This window comes from Lemur catta, chromosome 11 (genome assembly GCF_020740605.2).
Source record: "Lemur catta isolate mLemCat1 chromosome 11, mLemCat1.pri, whole genome shotgun sequence".
Lineage (NCBI taxonomy): Eukaryota > Metazoa > Chordata > Mammalia > Primates > Lemuridae > Lemur > Lemur catta.
Window position 1 is genome coordinate 95,720,046 of NC_059138.1, and position 21,724 is coordinate 95,741,769.

Below are 21,724 nucleotides of genomic sequence, written 5' to 3' on the forward strand. Positions count from 1 at the left end.
CCTAAGTATAAGAACTGCATGGAAAAGTCTTATTTTCTTCCTATTCTTCCTCCATCTCCCTTGCACGTGCAGCTGCGCTCGCACCCTGTGTTCCATATTCCCAGGTAAATGTCACCTTGCAACCTCTGCTGCACAGTTTCACCATTTCCAGAGTTCCTCTAATTAAAGAAATAGCTGTGGTTCCCCTAGGTAAACTCAAAAATATCTATTTGATTACATTTTCTCTCTTTGTTCTGTACAGATGCTAGTAGTTTCACTGCTTTATACACTCATTTCTTATGTTCCCTGAAGGAATGCTGGTCATGGATTAGGGGCATTGATGTTTAAAATATTTCAATTATTTCCCAGTCAGTAGATCCTACATGCAGTGTGTTGTCTAATAATGTTCTTTTTTTTTTTTTCAGTTTTTTTTTTTTTTTCATTTCAGCTCATCATGGGGGTACATAAGTTTAGGTCATATACATTGTCCATGTCCTGCCCATCCCCCCGAATCAGAGTCCCAAGCGCGTCCATTCTCATTCTCCAGACAGTGCGCCTGGCACTCACCATGTAGTCATACCTCCATCCCCTCCCCCCCCCCCGGGTCTGCACCTTCAAGCATGACCATTCCCCAGAAGGTGTGCAATGCACTCATCATGTAGGCATACACCCATCCCCTCCCCCCACCCCCCCATCCCAGTCTGATATCCAGTTGGTATCCTTCCCCGATGTACATTTAGGTGATGATCAGGGAAACCAGTTTTCTGGTGAGTACATGTGATGCTTGTTTTTCCATTCTTTGGATACTTCACTTAAAAATACAATCTTATATTGGCCCAGAAACCATTTTTAATAGCTTGAATATTGTATTGTAAAAATGGTTCTTTTAAAAATGCATTATGGACTAATTCAAACACAACAAAAGATGTGAATAATCAGTTTAAGAAATATTGCAAACAGTTATATTCTTTTTTTTTATTTGAGGATACTATGGGGGTACAAAAGTTTAGGTAACGTATATTGCCCTTGCCCCCCCACCTGAGTCAGAGCTTCAAGCATGTCCATCCCCTAGGCGGTCCGCATTGCCCTCATTATGTAGGTATACACCCATCCCCAATCTCTCCCCCTCCCCCACATCTCCCTGACACCTGCTTATTTTTATTCCTAAATGTGCTCTTAGGTGATTGTCAATGAAACTAATTTGATGGTGAGTACATGTGGTGCTTATTTTTCCATTCTTGAGATACTTAACTTAATAAAATGGGTTCCAACTCTATCCAGGAAAATATAAGAGGTGCTATTTCCCATTATTTCTTATAGCTGAGTAGTACTCCATGGTATACATATACCACATTTTATTAATCCACTCATGTATTGATGGGCACTTGGGTTGTTTCCACAGCTTTGCAATTGTAAATTGTGCTGCTATAAACATTCGAGTGCAGATGTCTTTTTTATATAATGTCTTTTGTACTTTTGGGTAGATGCCCAATAATAGGATTGCTGGATCAAATGGTAGATCTACTTGTATTTGCTTAAGGTATCTCCATTTTGCTTTCCACAGAGGTTGCACTAGTTTACAGTCCCACCAGCAGTGTATGAGTGTTCCTGTCTCTCCGCATCCATGCCAGCATTTATTGTTTTGGGACTTTTTGATAAAGGCCATTCTCACTGGAGTTTAGTGTTATCACATTGTGGTTTTGATTTGCATTTCCCTGATGATTAGAGATGTTGAGCATTTTTTCATATGTTTGTTGGCCATTCTCCTGTCTTCTTTTGAAAAATTTCTATTCATGTCCTTTGCCCACTTTTGGATAGGGTTGTTTGATTTTTTTCTTGCTGATTTTCCTGAGTTCTAAATATATTCTAGTTATCAGCGCTTTATCAGATGTGTAGCATGCGAAAATTTTTTCCCATTCTGTAGGTTGTCTGTTTGCTCTCGTGACAGTTTCTTTGGCTGTGCAGAAGGTTTTTAATTTGATCAGGTCCCATTTATTTATTTTTATTGTTGCTGTGATTGTCTTTGGAGTCTTCTTCATAAATTCTTTCCCTAGGCCAATGTCTATAAGAGTTTTTCCAACATTTACTTCTAGAATTCTAATATGTTCACACCTTATGTTTAAGTCAGTTATCCACTGTGATTTGATTTTTGTGAGAGGTGAAAGGTGGGGGTCTTGTTTCAATCTTCTACATGTGGCTATCCAGTTTTCCCAGCACCATTTATTGAATAAGGATTCTCTTCTCCAGTGTATGTTTTTGTCTTCTTTTCAAAGATTAGATGGCTATATGAGGATGGTTTTATGTCTGGATTCTCAGTTCTGTTCCACTGGTCTGTGTCCCTGTTCTTGTGCCAATACCATGCTGATTTAATAACCACAACCTGGTAGTATAGTTTGAAGTCTGGTAAATTAAAACCTCCCATTGTGTTCTTATTGCCTAAAATTTCTTTTACTAAACAGGGTCTTCTCTGGTTCCATACAAAGCATAAAATTATTTTTTCTATATCTGTGAAAAATAATGTTGGTAATTTAATAGGGGTTGCATTGAATCTGTAAATCACTTTGGGTAGTATAGACATTTTAACAATGTTGATTCTTCCAATCCACAAGCATGGTATGGTTTTCCACCTGTTTATGTGCTCTGCAATTTCCTTCCTCAGGGTTTCATAGTTCTCCCTGTAGAGATCTTTTACATCCTTAGTTAAATATATTCCTAAGTACTTTATTTTCTTTGTTGCTATTGTGAAGGGTATTGAGTCTTTGATTTGGTTCTCAGCTTGACTGTTATTGGCATATATGAATGCCTCTGATTTGTGTGTATTGATTTTGTATCCTGAGACTTTACTGAATTCATTTATCAATTCCAGGAGTCTCTTGGTTGAATTCTTGGGGTTTTCCAGATATAATATCATATCATCAGCAAAGAGTGAGTGTTTGATCTCTTCTGTCCACATTTGGACACCCTGGATTCTGCTCTCTTTCCTGATAGCTCTCACAAGGACTTCCAGTACTATGCTGAAAAGCAATGGGGACAGTGGGCAACCTTGTCTGGTTCCAGTTCTAAGTGGGAATGCTTTCAATTTTTCCCTATTCAGTATGATGTTGGCTGTGGGTTTGTCATATATGGCTTGTATCATTTTTAGGTAGGCCCCGTCTATGCCTATTTTGTTAAGCATTCTTATCATAAAAGGTTGCTGAATTTTGTCAAATGCTTTTTCTGTGTCCATTGAGAGGATCATATGGTCTTTGTTTTTGCTTGTATTTATGTGGTAAATTACATTTATAGATTTGCTTATCTTGCACCATCCCTGCATCTCTAGGATGAAGCCCACTTGGTTGTGGTGGATTATTTTCTTGATAAGCACCTGGATTCAATTTGCTAGGATTTTATTGAGAATTTTTGCATCTATATAAGTAAGGGATATTGGTCTTTAGTTTTCTTTTTTTATTACATCCTTTCCTGGTTTTGGTATCAGAGTTATGTTGGTTTCATAAAATGTGTTGGGGAGGATACTGTGCTTCTTGGTGTTGTGGAATAACTTTTGTAAGATAGACATCAGTTCTTTGTAGGTGTAGTAAAATTCAGGTGTGAAACCATCTGGTCTGGGGCTTTTCCTTTTGGGAAGGTTTTTTATTGCTGTTTTGATTTCAGTTCTTGATATTGGTCTGTTCGGGGATTCTAGTTCTTCCTGGTTGAGCCTAGGGAGGCTGTGTGTTTCTAAAAATTTTTCAATTTCCTCAACCTTTTCCTGTTTTTGTGCATAAATGTTTTTGTAGACTTCATAGATGATATCTTGTATCTCTGTGGCATCAGTTGTGATTTCTCCTGTCATGTTCCTGATGGAGGGTATTAGAGATTTTTCTTTTCTCCTTTTGGTTAGTCTAGCCAAAGGTGTGTCAATTTTGTTTATCTTTTCAAAGAACTAACTTTTTGTTTTATTAATCTCTTGTATGGTTTTTCTGTTGTCCATTTCATTTAGTTCTGATTTGATCTTATTAATTTCTCTCCTTCTGCTGGGGTTGGAGTTGGTTTGTTCTTCTTTCTCCAGCTCTTGAGTCTATTCATTAGATTGTCTATTTGTAAGTTTTCTGTCTTTTTGATATAGGCATTTATGGAAATACATTTTCTTCTCATGACTGCTTTAGCTGTGTCCCACAGATTTTGATAACTTGTGTCTCCTTTGTCATTTAGTTCAAAGAATCTTTTGATTTGCATCTTGATTTCTTCATTTATAAAATAATTGTTCAGGAGAAGGTTGTTTAGCTTCCATGACTTTGAGTAGAAATGAGAATTTCTGTTAGGGTTCATTATTACTTTTATTCCACTGTGATCTGAGAAGATACATGGTATAATTTCTGTTTTTTTAAATTTTTTAAGACATCCTTTGTGTCCTAGGATGTGGTCAATGTTAGAGAATGTCCCATGAGGTGATGAGAGGAATGTGCATTCGGTGTATTTTGGATAGAATGTCCCATAATTGTCAGTCAGGCCTATTTGTTCTAGCGTTCTGTTTAAGTCCATTATTTCTCTGTTTATTTTCTGTTTGGAGGATCTGTCCTGGGCTGTCAGCAGGGTGTTGAAGTCTCTGGCTATTATGATGTTGCTGTTTATCATTTGGTTTAGATCAAGTAGGGTTTGCTTTATGAATCTGGGTGCACTTAAGTTGGGTGCACACTTATTAAGTGTAGCTATATCTTCTTGTTGAACTGTACCCTTTACCAGTATATAGTGACCATCTTTGTCTTTCATTACTTTTGTTGATTTAAAATCTAAGTTATCTGAAATTAAAACCACCACACCAGCCTTCTTTTGGCTTCTGTTTGCTTGAAATATCAATTTCCACTCCTTTGTTTTCAGTGTAAGTGCATCCTTGCAGATTAGATGAATTTCCTGGAGACAGCAGATACTTGGATTCTATTTGTTTATCCACTGGGCCATCCTATGTCTCTTGAGTGGGGAGTTCAAGCCATTCACATTTATTGAGAAAACTGATCAGTGAGGCAGATTTCTGTTCATCCTGTTGGGTAGAGCTTCATTTCTATGTTTTCTCTCTTGAGCCATTGTGGTATCTGGCCTTTGATCTTTAGCTCTTGAGTAGTTTTACATTCATGAGTGTTTCTTGTGCTGGTCCGTTTGAAACTCTGTTTTGAGTACTTCTTGGAGGGCTGGTCTTGTCTTGGTGAATTCCCTATATCTTTTTTTATCTGAGAATGTCTTACTTTCTCCTGCATATACAAAACTTAGCTTTTTTGGTACAAGATTCTAGGCTGGGTATTATTCTGTTTCAGAAGAGTGAGAATGGGCCCCCAGTCTCTTCTTGCTTGTAAGGTTTCAATTGAGAAATCTGGCATTATTCGGATGGGCTTTCCTTTGTATGTTACTTGTTTATTTTTCCTTACAGCTCAAAGATTGGCCTCTTTAGTGGATATTTTGGTCAGTCTGATGACTGCGTGACATGGTGTCTTCCTATTTGCAATGAATTTCCCAGGGATCCTTTGGGCTTCTTGAGCCTGTATATCTAGATTTTTAACAAGGTCTGGAAAATTTTCCTCAATTATATCTTCAAATAGTTTATCCAACCCTTGTGTATTATCTTCTTCACCCTCAGGAATGCCCATAACTCTTACATTAGGCTTCTTCACAAAATCCCACATTTCTTGCAGGCTCTGTTTTTTTCTCTTATTTCTTTGCTCTATCTCTATGGCTGACTTATTTAATTGAAAGGTGTTATCTTTGATCTCTGAGATTCTTTCTTCTGTTTGATCTACCCTGCTCTTGAGGCTTTCCACCATGTTTTGTAGTTCCCTGAATAAATTCTTCATTTCCAGGAGTTCAGTTTGATTTTTATTTAATATTTCAATATCTTTAGTGAATTTTTCTTCCAAGTCCTGGATTTTCTTTTTTTTGTGGTTTCTTTGTGTTGGTTATCCTTTTTTTTGCATATGATTCACTTTTCTGGTGATCCATATTTGGAATTCTTCTTCTGACATTTTAGTGTTCTGAATTTGGTTAATGTCCATTGTTAGAGAGCTTGTGTTCCTCTTTGGGAGTGTGTTTTCCATTTGATTCTTTATCCTTCCCGAGTTCTCTCCCTGAGCCATTCCTATCTTGAGCAATGGTTGCTTTCCACCTTTCAGCTTTTATTTGGAAAGTAACACGGCTTGTGCAGGCTCTGTTCCTAGGATGTCTAACAGTCTAGGTGTGTTGCTTCCTTTGTCACTAGGGGAACCACTTATGTGTTGTTCAGGGTTCTTCTCCCATAGTTGGGGGGCTGCTTCTGGTGGAAGGGGTTACTTGGGGAGCCTGTTTTGGCCTCTTGCCAGGACTCTTTTTCCCCTGGTTGCTAAACTCAATATTGGCAGCCAGCCAGAGGTAAAAATCCAGCTCCAGGTTTTTGATTTCACCTAAAACAGGTCTGATGAGTTAAGTCACTGGGCTGACAACTTTTGATCTGCAGCCAAGATTCACACTAGTTGCAGAGAGAAAGAGGCTTTTCCTTGTCTCTCCCTATCTTCAGAGTTGGCACCTACAACTTTCCGCGGAGACTAATAGCCCGCAACGGTTTCCAGGTTCGAGTCCCCTAATTAGTTTCCACCTCCGTCAATCTGGACCCGCTGAGTGCCAGAGGCAAGTTACCTGTCTCCTAACTGCCTCCAGCGGTAGCCCAGACCAGTCCCTCCCCCCGCCCAGTGCAGTCCTAGCACAGAGCTCGGGGAGTTCAAGATGCTTCTGGCTAATGTCTCCTCCCCACAGAGCCCCACGTCTCCCGTGGTGACTTTGCACCAACTTCAGGCAGATCCCTGTCTGAGTGGGTGTGGATGTCAGTGGGGAAGCAAGATGCTCTCCTGTGGGACTGATCCCACCTCACTCACTGGCGAGGCGGGCTCAGCCGTCCCAGGCTCTACTCTCTATCGATTGTCTCGCACTCTCCAGATTTTTGCGATCTTATTTCCCATTCACCTGTTCTTTTTCCTGCTTTTTGTGTTCCACACTGATTCTCCATCGATTCACAACGCTGTTCTTGTGGGGGAGCGATCCACTCATGTGTAGCAGACCGAGATCTACGCCTCCCTCTCTGGGAGCAGGAATCCAGGTCACCTCCACTCCGCCATCATTTTCTCCTCCCAGTTATATTCTTGTATGTATCTCTTTGTAATCCAATTCTCCTGTCTACCTCAACTCTCCATCAAGGAGCCAATAATTCAGTTTTGAGTACATTTTTATCCATTCACCATATCAAATATATCATAATAATATAATAGCATTAGTTTGCATGTTTCTAAATTTATATAAATGCTTTCATATTGCATGTTTCATTTTGCAATTTGCTTTATTCTATTCCACAGGGTTTTGGGCTTTTTTTCTTTTGAGATTTTTCTGTGTTGATTCTTATTGCTTTAGTAATGCGTTTTCACAATGCATAGTACTCCATCATATAAACATTTTAAAGTATTGATTTACCTGTCAACAATTTAGGGCATGCGTACTTTTTTGGCTAGTATAAAGAGTGTACAATGGTCGTTGTGAATGAGTCACCTTAGGGCATACAGGCAACACTATTCTAGCAGTTGCGTGTCTTGGACTGGGGGACTGTGCGTCTTCAGCTTCACCAGATAGTAATGAATTTCTCATCATAGAAGTTGAGTAGTTTTCATAATCTTCATTATGAGTGTTTCTAAGTTTCTCTTTACCATGTTTCTCTCCACAAAATAGAGGTAATTGGTCATCCGTCACTCCCAGGAATTATATCTTTTTTGTGAGTGGCTTCCTGGTGCCACTGAGGCACTTTGTAACCATTGCAGGAACACGTCCATCCTGATCTGTGCAGATTGGTTCCAGACTACAAGTGACTCCTGCAGGTGAAGGCTGTATATCAAGATGAGAGCTCGATAGCCCTATCCACAGCCGTCTACCAAACTACAACCTTTGGGGCTTAATCTTTTAAAATCTACAGCTGTTCAAATGCAAGTGTCTCTGCTATAGTGCTTTTTCTGTCACTCCCTTTTGTAAACGTGATAATTTGTAGTTTACTTTCACTAACAGACTTTCACTTAACCATCTCCTTGTGGTAGGATCACAGGCACAGTACAGTCTCTGTAAGCAGATACGTTTGCATTAACTTTATTCATAATGATATAAAAACTCATCAAATAGAAGAGGCCTTAGAATAAAAGCTAAACTCTCTAATTTTGAGCATGTATGAAGGGTTCTTTTCACTTTCATATTTATCTGCACTATTTTTTTTAAGAGACAAGTTCTTGCTCTGTCACACAGGCTGGAATGCAGTTGCCCAATCAGCTCACAGCACCCTGAAATCCTGGTCTCAAGCAATCCTCCCACCTAAGCCTCCACATTAGCTAGGACTACAGGCATGCACCACAATGCCCAGCTAAATTTTTAACTGTTTTTGTAGGGACAGGATCTCTCTATGCTGCCCAGGTGGGCCATAAACTCCTGGCTTCAAGGGATCCTCCTGCCTTGGCCTCCAAAAGTGCTGAGATTAGAGGTTTGAGCCACCACACCTGTCTACACTACTTCTTACAACCTGACATTTTATAATATTTTCCAATTATCTTGTCTCTATTTTTTTTCTAGTATCTGATTACATTAGCTAGGATTTCCAGTGAAATGTTAAAAATGAATAAATAAAAGCAATTGTAGAGAGAGTGGGCAGGCTTGTTTTGGCCCTAATTTGGTAGGAATAAACTCTATTGCTTGCTCATTAATTAGGTGGAAATGTTGCTGAATTTGGGGCTGAGGTATAGAATAAGTACCTGCCAATCAGTTCTTGGTTTGAGTGCTTGTAACAAGAATAGTTTTTGTTTTCATAAAGCCTTTCAATATCTACAGAATGATCATATAATGTTTTCATTGTAGTTCCATTAAGTTCAGGATTATATTAATTGATTAACGAACCAATTTTATATCCCCGTAGTTAATATCCACATTGTATTATTTTTCCATAATACATTGCTGGAATCTGTTTAATAACATTATGGTTAGGATTGTTGCATTGATAGTTTTATGATATTTTGGTCTTATGTTTCACTTGTGTGCAATTTTTACCAGTTTGAAGTATTGTATTTGATTCATAAAAATTATTAGAAGCATTCTCTTATTTTGTTCTTTAGACAAATTTAAGTACCATTGAGATTCTCTGGAGTTTGAAGAGTTTGAAAAATTCCCTGGGGGACTCATTGTGTTGTGGCACTTTTGTGTTAAATAGTTCTTTTTACCTTTCCCTATTTTATCCATACAAATTGGTATCCAATTGTCACAAGTTATATTAATTTTCTAATTTTACTCTGGCTAATTTTGTTAAATTAAATTTTACTTTAAATTTTTCTACTTTATCTCGGTTCTATAATGATTTTGTTTGTACCAATGATTATTCCCCTTCCAATATATTTTTTAAGTATTCTTGATTTCTGCTTTACTCTCTTTTTTTGGTTAGTGTCTTGTATTGCTTTTTCACAGAGAAAAGATATTTAAGTTTTAGTTTTCTATATTTGCCTTTAGTCTTTATTGCTTTTATGTTTGTTATCTGAATTATGATTTTTCTAGACTGTTGAAATATACATTTAATTTATTTAATTTATTACTTAAAATTGATCAATAAAGTTTTTAAGGCTATCAATTTTCTTTGGTAGTTATTTTAATTTATTGCATATAAATTCATATAGATATGTTGCTGACAAACCAAGTTCATTTGCCTGCTGCCTAAGAGGAAGCCAATGCATCGAGGCAGCAGTGTGACTCTAGAGAAAGAGGTTTTAATTCCGCATAGCGCTAATTGGGAAGACTGGAGAAATTTCTCAAACCTGTCTCGCTGAGAATTTGGGAGACAGGGTTTTTAAGGACAGTTTGGTGTAGGCAATTGAGTCTGCAAATTGGCTGAGTTTGGGGCGGAACCATAAGGTTGTAGAAATTGTCTTCTTTGCTGACCACGTTCTTGGGTGGGGTCACAAGACCAGTAGAGTCAGTTCCTGGGTATGGGCTGCCGGTCTGGGTGGGTCGGCCCTTCCACTGGGATGCGGGGCCTGGAGGATATCACAGAAACTACCCCCAGGTTTCAAAAGGTGATGTTATCTATGGAGAAAGCTAAGAATCTTTATGACCACCAGCTGTGTGGCTCCAGTGTGGCAATTACAGAGAAGAAAACAGGGGGACAGTGGCTAATTATTATCATTATTTTTAGAGAAGCCTGCGCCTCATTTTTAGTTAGGTCCTTACTACAGTTTCTTGCCTTGCTAACTCGCCCCGTTGTTAATTTGTAAAGGCAGTTTCAGATAGTGGTTTATTGCTATTACCTCTCAGAAATGCTGCAATTTTAGTTTATATTAACTAAGTTTCCAGAACTTGTTTAGTAGTTTTTTCTCCAGTTTCCAGTGGACTAATCTTTGTTTTTTATACTTTTACCATTAACACCTAGGTTAACTGTAATTAAAAAATATTATTTGTGTTATTCCTGAATAATGGCATTTTTGAGGTTTCCTGGTTGTTCTAATATCTGGTCAATTTTTGTGAGTGTTCTGTATGCACTGAGAGAAATTTTATTCTTTATTAAAGCTATGTAATATCTATATGTCTATGTGTAAAGTGTACATTTTGATTATATTTATAACATTTCATATATCTATACTTAATCTTGTTACTTTGACCTTTTACGGGCTAAAGTAGGATGTTAAAATCTGGTACTGTGAATATTGTCTGCCTATTTCTTCTTTCATTTTATGTATATTTTTTTGTTCTGAAATTTTGATAGCAAGTGATTTGATGCATAGATAATGCATCAAAGTGAATGGTAACTTTTAGCATTGTTCAGTGTTCTTTTTCTTCATTTAATACTTAACATATAATTTAAACTTTTTGATACTGGGTTTCCTGTGAATAATTGTGTGGTTTCTTTTTGCTGTTTGTTTTTTGCATATGCCAGGTGTATTTGCCCATCTTTTTTTTAGGTTAAGTCTGTCTGAATCACTTTGCTCTTATAAAACAGCACACGGTTGGGTTTTAGTCATTGAGCTAATCTGAAAATAATTCACTTTTAATAAAAAAACATTTTCCATTTACATCAATTGATATGGATGATACATTTGAACCCAAATCTGTTATAATATTTTAAAAAGCTTTATTGAGATATAACTGACTCAAAATAAATTGTACATATTTAAAGTATACAATGTGATAAGCTTTGCCATATTGATATATTCTTACAATGATCCCAGTTTGAAGACAGAGAACATCTATATCACCCCCTCGCCTCCTCCTGTCTCTCCCTGATCTCATCATGCTCTTCCTTCCCTTCTCACTGAATCCTGTTCCCAATCACCTATTGGTTGATTTTGTCACTATAGATTAGTCTGCATTTTCTAGAATTTTACAGAAACAGGGTCATAAAAAAATGTATGCTTTTTTTCTCACTTATTTCATGCAACATAATTATTAAAAGATCTATCCAAAATATGTGTATCAATAGTCCATTCCTTATCACTGTTCTGTAGTGTTCTATTGCCTGAATATGTGACAATCTGATCATTCATTCACTTGTTAGGAATATTAAGATTGTTTTCAGGTTTTTTGTTTGTTTGTTTTTTGTTTTGGCTATTACAAATGAAGCTGCAGTTAATATACCTGTACGATGCTTTGTACAGATAGAAGCTTTTACCCCCTTCAAGGTTAAATATTTGAAAGTAGAATGTCTTCCTCATATGGTAGGTTCATGTGTAGTGTTTAAATACACTGCCAAACTTTTCAAAAATGGCTGAACCCCTTTTCTCTTGCACTATTAGTGGACAAGAGCTTCAATTCCTCCAGAACCTTGTCAAGACTTGCCATTGCCAGTCTTTTTAATTTTAACTATTTTAGTGGGTATGTGACACCTCATTGTGGTTTTAATTTACATTTCTCTACTGACTAAGGTGTAGAGTATATTTTCATGTATTTGTTTGCTATCCTTATACCATCTTTGTGAAGTGTCTGTCCAATGTTTTTCACATTTTAAAAATTAAAAAAGTTAATTATTAAAATTTCACATTAAAAAAATTTTTAATTATTATGAATATGATTATTATTTTTGAAGAGTTTTATATATTCTAGGTATAAATTTTTTATCAGATATATGATTGGCAAATGTTCTTGCTCCGTGATTTGTCTTAATTCTGTAAGTAGTATTTTTAGAATAGCAGAATTTCTTAATTTGATAAAGCTCAGGTTATCCTCTTTTTATTTTACTGAATCTTATTTGTGTTGTATCTAAGAAATCTTTATCTAACCTAGGGTCACAGATACTTTCTCCTGTGAAATCTTCTATAAATGTAATTCTTTTAGGTTTTATATTTGGGTCTTAAATCAATTTTGAGTTAATCTTTGCATATGGATTGGAGAAGTTTTGTTTAGTTGCTTGTTTAATTTTTGTTTGATTACTTACATATGGATATCCAATTGTTCTAGCACTAGTTGAAGAAACTATCTTCTCTTCACTGCTTTTCCTTAGTATGTATGTTAAGAATTAGTTGTCCAATGTATGGGTATCTATTTCTGAGCTCTATATGCAGTTCCATTGACTTATTTATATATATTTATACTAATACCACATAGACTAGATTATAGTAATTTAATAATAAATCTTGAAATCAGGTGGTATCCATCTTCCAAATTCATTCTTCTCTTGCAAGTTCGTTTGACTATTCTATTCTATATCACTTGCATTTTCATATAAATTTTTTTTTTTTTTTTGAGACAGAGTCTCACTTTGTTGCCCAGGCTAGAGTGAGTGCCGTGGCGTCAGCCTAGCTCACAGCAACCTCAAACTCCTGGGCTTAAGCGATCCTACTGCCTCAACCTCCCGAGTAGCTGGGACTACAGGCATGCACCACTATGACAGGCTAATTTTTTCTATATATATTTTTAGTTGTCCAGATAATTTTTATTTCTATTTTTAGTAGAGACGGGAGTCTCACTCAGGCTGGTCTCGAACTCCTGACCTCGGGCGATCCACCCGCCTCGGCCTCCCAGAGGGCTAAGATTACAGGCATGAGCCACCACGCCCAGCCGCATTTTCATATAAATTTAAGTATTGTTTTTTTAATTTCTATAAGAAATTTTGCTTAGATTTTGATTGCTCTTTTGTAGAAAGAATTGATCAATTCTGTGATAATTGATATCATAACAATATTGAGTTATTTGACACATTGACATGGAAAATGATACCAATGATTTAGATCTTTTTAAAATTTTTTCAGCAACATTTTCAAGTTTTTAATGTCAGGTCTTTCATATTTCTCATCTGATTTATCTCCATGCATGTCATAGTTTGATGATATTGTAAATAATAGTCTTTATTTCAAATTCTGATTTTTTATTTCCCATGCATGAAAATTTCAGTAGACATTGCAATTTATTATAAACTCATTTTTATTTCTAATAGCTGTTTTTATAGATTTCATAGAATTGTTCTGCATAGGTAAATATGATATTTGTGAAAAAAGAAAATCTTACATTAATATAATGTAAGATGTAATAATTTTTAACCAGGATGCATTTGATCTTTTCTTTTTTGCCTTAATGTTTTATTTAGAGCTTCTAGCACAATGTTGAACAGAAGTGGTGACAGCAAACATCTTTGTACTGATTCTGACCTTAAGAGAAAATAATTCAGCCATATATAGTGTGAGGTTCTGATTTTTGTAGATGTCTTTTATCAGTTTGAAGAAGTTGCCTTATATTCCAATTTTGCTGAGAGAAATTATCAGGAATGCATATTGAATTTTTTCAAATGCTTTTATGTATCCATGGTGACAATCATATAGATTTTTTAAAATTGTTAATATAGTGAATTACATTGATTGATCTCCAAATGCTAAACCACAGCTGCATTCTGAAGTAAACCATCAGTCACAAAATATTCTCTTTATATATTGTTGAATTCAAATTTCTATTTTGTTTTTAGAAGTTTTGCATCTACGTTGATGGCATATATTCCTGATGTGAAATGTGCTACTATTATTATTATTTTTGATTTTGTGCAGCATTATTTCTCCTTTGGTTATTTTAAGATTATTTTCTTTATCACTGCTTTTGAATAATTTGTTTATTGTGCTTCTTAGGGTAGTTTTCTTCCTTTTTTTATGTACTTGGAGTCCTTTGAGCTTCTTGGATTTTGTTTCATGCTTTTTATCAAAATTTGAAAAAATGTCAATTATTTTTTTTTTCTGTATTCTTCTTCTACTCTAACTTAGGGATTCCAATTTCACATATATTAGGCTACTAGATATTACACCAGAGTTCACTGATTCACTGTTCTTTTCTTTCAACAAATTGTGTTTCATATTAGATAGCTTCTATTTAGTTCATTAATATTTCTTCTGCATTTTCCAAGCTGCAACTAAGTGCACGTAATGCTTTATCTATCTCAACCTTGTGATTTTTATATTTATTATATATACATATATATATATATATATTGGATGTATTAATTTTTTGAGCATATGGAATGCAGTTATAAGACTTGCTTTAATATTCTTCTCTTCCAACTCTAACATCTGTGTTATTTTGGATCAGTTGTGATTACATTTTGTCCTCATTATGAGTTGTGTATTACTGCTATTTCACATGTTTGGTAATCTTTAGCTGTATGCCAAACATCTATAGATTAAAGACAATCACAATCAAAATCCCAGCAAACTATTTTGTGGATAATGAAAAACGAATTCTAAAGTTAATATGGACAGGAAAAGGACCCAGAACAGCCAAAACAGTGAAAAAGAAGACTAATATTGGAAAACTAACATCACCCAATTTTAAGACTTCTATAAAGCTATAGTAATCAAAACACCTAAAAGGATAAACAAACAGGTCAGTGGAACAAAACAGAGAGCACAACAGTAGGCACGCATGAACAGTCAAAGACACAAGGCAACTCGGTGTGGAAGAAATAGTCTCTGCGGTTAGTTTATGGTTTCTTTGGCCCACCCACCAAGTCTTGTGATGAAATTTGATTCCCAGTGTTGGACATGGGGTCGGTGGGAAGTGTTTGGGTTTGAGCTGATCTGTCACAAATGGCTTGGTGCCCTTCTCCTGGGAGTGAGTGAGTTCTCTGAGAAACTTATTGGGAAGGTCACTCTTGTTACACCTTAGCAAAGAACCTGACTGCATTGTGCTCATGCTCCAGGGCTTTGTGGAAAACTGAACTTAAGAGTGATGACCTCTAGAGTATCTGGTGGAAGAAATTTCTAAGCAGCAAAGCATTCAAGAAGTGGCATGACTGCTTTTGACAGCTTACAATTAGATACAAGAGTGGAGGAATGACATAAATTAAAATTTATAATGTAAAATGAAGTAGAGCATACAGATTTGGAAAATTCATAGCCTGGCTATGTGGTGGAGAGGAAGGGAAGTTTTGAGGAGAGGAATCTAAGGGTGCTGTGGAGCAACCCTTTGCTAAAAAGATTACCCTGACTTAACGGGAGCCAGGTCTAAGCAGTCAAGACAAGGGAGAAAGGGCTCCAAGGCATTTCAGAGGATCTTTGAGGCTACCTCTCCCACCACAGGCTCAAAGGCCTGGGAAGGCAGAAGAGATCTGGGGGCCAGGTCTGAGACCTCACTGTCCTGCACCACCGCAGGACACAACTCCTCACATCCGGGCCTCCCCAGCTCCAGCAGCAGCTGAACTGCTCATTGTCAATGCCCTGGTCAGCTGAGAGCACTGATGGAGATGTACAGGGAGATTTATGCCATTTTCATGCCTGCTAACACAACATCCTTCCTGTATCCCATGAATCAGGAGTAATTTCAACTTTCAAGCCTTGTTTAAGAAATACATTTCATAAGGCTATGGCTGCCATCGATATGATTACTCTGATAGATCTGGGCAAAGGAAATTGAAAGCCTTTTGGAAAGAATTCATCATTGTAGATGTCATTAAGAGCATTTGTGACTCATGGGGGGAGGTCAAAATATCAGCATTAATAGAATTTTGGAAGAAGTTGATTCCAGCCTCCATGGATGACCTTGAGGGGTTCCAGACTTCACAGGAGGGAGTCACTGCAGATGGGGTGGAAATAGCCAGAGAACTGGAATTAGAAGTGGAGCCTGACAATGTGACTGAATTGCTACAATCTCATGATGAAACTTTAAAGGAAGAGGGGCTGTTTTTTATGGATGAGCAAAGAAAGTGGTTTCTTGGGATGGAATCTACTCCTGGTGAAGATGGTGTGAACATTGCTGAAATGACAACAAAGGATTTAGAATAGTCCATAAACTTCATTGATAAAGCAGCAGCAGGGTTGAAGAGAATTGACTTTGTTGTAGAACCCCAAATTTGGCTTCCTGCTCCCAACATGCAGCCAAAGCCAAATGCCATGACACAGTACTTGCAGACAGAGAATGGTTTACACTGTTGGCCAAAGTGACAAGCTAGGAGGGCACAATCCCTCCCATCTGCCTTGTCACAGACAAGTGGTGGGTTTTATGTGTTCACTAAAGGAGGGGGACTCAGGGGTCCAAGGGTGAGGTCTGTGTTTCTTCAGTGGCAAATAGCCTCTTCAGCCTCTTGAACAAGCCCCTCTGAGCGGCCGCAGCTGCAGTTGACTTCCTCAAAGACATTCATCACCTCTTGAAACACAGTCTCATAAAGTTTTCTGGTGTCCTTGGAGCTGTCTCCTACTGCTTGACATAAAAGAAGTACACCAGTAGTTAATAATTACTATGAGAACAAACGGTATTGGGCAGGAAGCAAGCAATAAATGAGTGTAAACAACCATGGGTCTGGTTCAATTGTACATAATTTTAGTTATTAAAAAAGGCAGAGGAACTAAAATCTCAGGAGTCCTGGCTACAGCTTCAATTTTGAAAAAGAGCTACTGTGGGTAAAATGTCATCACGAACAGCATCGCACGGTACAGAGAAATATTTCATGAAATGAAGAGACAATCAACGTGGCCAACTTGGTTGTCTTGTTTTTAAGAAACTACCACAGCCACCCCAACCTTCAGCAAGCACCACCCTGACCAGGCAGTAGCTATCAACAACCCAGCACGACCCTCACTGGCAAAAAATATGACTCGCTGAAGTCTTAGATGATTGTTAGTATTTTTAGCAATAAAGTATTTTTTAATTAAGGTTGGTCTGTTTTTTTGTTTAGACATAATGTTATTGCACACTTAATAGACTACAGTATAGTATAAACATAATTTTTATATACACTGGAAAACAAGAACATTTGTTACTTTATTGCATTATTTGCTTGACTGTGGTGGTCTGGAACTGAAGCGGTAATATCTCCTACTTCTGCCTGTAGTCACTTCAGTAATGTTGCAGGGAAAACTGGATTTCCACATGCAAGAGAATAAAATTGGACCCTTATCTTGAAGCATACGCAAAATCAACTCTAACTGTAAGACTTGAATCTATAAAACTGCTAGAAAGGAACATAGAGAAAAAAACTGAACATTGGATGTGGCAATGAATTTTGCATAATACATCACACTTTTCGTAGCTCAGGCTACAAAAGCAAAAGTAAGTGAATGGGAATACATGAAACTAAAGCTTCTGCATTGCAGAGGAAACAACCAACACACTGAAATGACAGCTTCCAGGTTGGAAAAAAATGTTTACAAACTATGTATCAGATAAAGGCTTAATATCTATAATTTATAAAGAAGCCATATACCTCAGTAGTAGAAAAACAAATAACTCAATGAAAAAATGGGCAAAGGACCTGAATAGATATTTTTACAAAGAAGACATAAAAATGACTAACAATGGTATGAAAAGTTTCTCAATATCATTAATTTTTAAGAAAATGCAAATAAAAACCAATATGAGATACTACCTCACCCCGTTTAAGATGGCTATTATCCAAAAGTTAAAAGATGCCAAATGTTGCCAAAGGTGCAGAGCAAATACACTTGTACACAGTTGTTAGGAGTGTAGCTTGGTGTAGCCGTTACAGAAAATAGTATGGTAATTTTAAAGAAATTAAAAATAGAAATGGCATATGAAGCAGCAATCCCTCTTCTGGATATATACCCAAAGGAAATGAAACTATGACCTCAAAAAGATCTCTGCATTCCCATGTTCACTGTGCTCACAATAGCCAAGATACAGAAACAGCCTCTGTGTCTACTGATGGAAAAATGGCTAAAGATATGGATACGTATTCCATTACATATGTATGTGATGCAATATTTAGCCTTGAGAAAGAAAGTGATCCTGCCACTTGCCACAACATGAATGGAACGGTAGGACATTACGCTAAGTGAAATAAGCCAGACACAGGAAGAAAAATATTGCATGATGTACCTGTATGTCGAATCTTAATAAAACTATACAGTCAAACATACAGAGATAGAGGATAAAAGTGGTTAGCAGGGGCAGGGGTGGCAGAATGGGGAGATGTAGGTCAGAGGGTTCAAAATAGCAGACGTGTGGGATGAATATGTCTGAAGATCTAACATATAACATGAGAACAATGGGCAATAAAATTGTACTATATTTGGGATTCCTGCTAATGGAGTAAATTTTAGCTACTCTCTCTACAGAAACAAACAAAAAGAGTAACTACGTCAGATGATGGATATGTTAATTTGCTTCACTGTAGTCACCATTTGACTAACAAGTATCCTATAACGTCATGTTCCATACCTTAAATATACACAATAAAATTTATTTAGAAAATACTTGTTCAAAAATCATCTTTTGATGTTGTTTCACATATTGCCTGATAGCCAACAGTTCGCTTTGCACATTGTATTTATTTATTGTCTGTGTAGCAGGATTGTTTCTGCAGCCATGCGCACACGTTTCACACTTTCATGACACTGTAGGAGCATACAAACCCAAAGAATCCTCAACGTTGTTCATACGACTTAAGTTTGTTCATCGAGAACTCATCTGGAAAATGCAGGATACAAGAACAAAACTTCTGAAAATTCTATATATGTGAGGAGAAATTATTGATATTATATCACTTTATATCATTAGGAACAGATATACACACATAGAGAAAGTGAGACTGAAAAAGATATAAAAGATATGTATTTAGAATAGACACAAAACTTTAATGTAACTGCTGTAGGGAGATACCCTTAATGGAGACATGGCCCTAGCCACACCATAATGATTCTGGTACATGGTAGTGAGCTGTGAAAATGACAGGAAAGGAATTGGGATTTGGTGAATATCCAGAGATCTCTGCCATAATGAAATTGATAATTTCATCATAGTGAAACACAGGTTCAGACTACTTAATTCATAGATTCATCCAGCAAACACACACTGAGCACCTGCTCTGCATATATTAGAAAGTCCTGGGGACACAGATGGCTGGGTCACATCCCTGCTATTTAGGCCCTTGCGGGGAGAAATAAGCTAGGAGTTTCTTCCAAGAGCAATATTTTCTGCTTGTAGTATTTCTCCAAATCCAGGGAAAGAGGGCTAGTTTGCTCTCAAATTAGTCTTAGATATTTTGTCTGTTAAGGAATTTTCTTACTTTAGTGTAAAAAATGGTTCAGAAATACATCAATAACATTAATCTAGTGACGAACATAAATTAGGCCACTGAGTTCTCTTGCTTGGTTAATTGAAAATGTTCAGTGAAAGCACTCTAAAAAGTGTCTTTATTAAGAAAATGTATGATTTATTTGCTTTTCAAGACTTCCAACTTTTTTCCAAATTTATTTATGGAAGAATAATTTTCTTGCATATTTAGTACACTCTGTAGGGTAAGCTCAGATATTTTATTGCAATGTGTTGTAGTGGTTAAGCATGTAAGGTTTGAAACAAATAGATTTGGGTTTATGTTCTAGCTCTCTGATATAACCAAGCTGTGGAACTGGGGTAAGTCACTAAATCTTTATATGTTTTACTTTTCTTAAGATTTATAGGATCTTTTGTGAATTAAATGATGTAAGTACATAAAGCTTTTAGCACAGTTTCTGGCAGAAATAGTGCTAAATATAAGTTAGTTCTCATTATGTGTAAAATTTGAGGACCTTTTCAAAACCTCAATTTTAAAAACCAAAAAAAGATTTTGGAGAAATAAAAGAGGTAAGTGAAGCCGATAAAATTCAAAATTTACTAATTTATTAAATATAGAATCTTGAGGGTGAGTTACATATTATGTCTCAGTGGACTTTTCACAAAATTTAAGAAATATAAATAGTACAGTATAAAATAATTTTATAACAGTATTAGTAAATGAAAAGAATAACTGGGTTCTTGTGAGCTACCAGGATTTTGTCAGATGTCATAGAATGTAGTTTTCCTTTTTTAATAAATGTATTAATACTATAGTTAATTATATTTCAACTAAGAGCACATTTAGGAATAACATTGATTGGGTGTCGGGCAGATGTGGGTGGGGGAGGGGATGGGTGTATACATACATAATGAGGGTGATGTGCACTGTCTAGGGGATGGACACGTTTGAAGCTCTGACTGGGAGGGTGGGGGAGGCAAGGGCAATATACATCACCTAAACTTTTGTACCCCCACAATATGCTGAAATAAAAAAATTATATTTCAAAAATGGAAGAATTCCCAGAGATAATTACTACTTGCTACATGTAATAATTTGCAATATTGTAATAATTCATTTTACCTTATTGAATTTTACATATTACTCTCAGCTCTTATTTGGGCTACTACGAGAAATGTTTATGTGAATAGCACATCTGTGTCTTTTACACAGACAGCATTCAACATATTTACTAGGTCATATATTCTGTTTTGATATTTGACATCAAAGTTTGCTTTTTGTCAGACAAAGGCAACTGAATAACTATCTTCTTCTTTTATTTTGATTGAAGAAAATACATAATGAAATTTCCTTCCAGAATGCAGTGTATACATTTTGTAGGTTTTAAAATGTGGCTCTCTGTGTGTTTTTATGTGTATAAACTTATTTTTAGATAGCTTCTGAGCTTATATTTTTTAGCTTGTCATAAGCTGGTTTGCATTTTAGAATGGGGATATATAATCATACATCAATCTATAATATACAAAAGAGCAGCAAAACTTCCTTTGGCATACACTTTATGTGGTTATGCTTATAAGAGGAAAAAACCCTCCTTCCTGATATTTTAATATTTTTTGCTGCAATACCTTGATTATTTACTTAAGTATAAAAACATGTCTGTCTACTGTATTGTTATCATTGAAGTAGAATACAAATGTTCATATTGTGCTAAATTGATTCTTTGTGGCTTATCAATCAGGCTGTTTCTATGAACTAACACAGCATAACCATTCAGATTTAAAAATATGAGTTTCGTGAACACTCACAAGTGAAATAGAAATACTATGCAAAGACAAAATGAAACCTGGGGAAATCTGAATTATTTATATCATTGAATTACTAACTGGGTTTTCTATTTCTTAAAAAAACAAACAACTCACATTTTGATTTGTGAACAATCCTGATGGCAAATTTTTTTTCTTTTTACTGTTTAATTTCAATTAATCTTCAGGTGGCCAGGAGGCTTCCCAAGACCAGCACACACTGTGCGCGCGTACTGGAGTCAGTCATGTGCCTGCTCACTGCAGCAGATCTGCTCAGCGAGTCGCAGCATCTGGAAGATTTTCTCCCTTTTTATTTTTAGTTTTATAGCAATGCCATCGCAGCATTAGGGAATGTGTTCAGAATGTTTATAAATAAGTATAGGAAATAACTTTGAAATCAGCAGCTGTTCAGACACATGCATCTGTTTAAGTGAATAGCTGCATACATCTCTCTAGTAAAAAG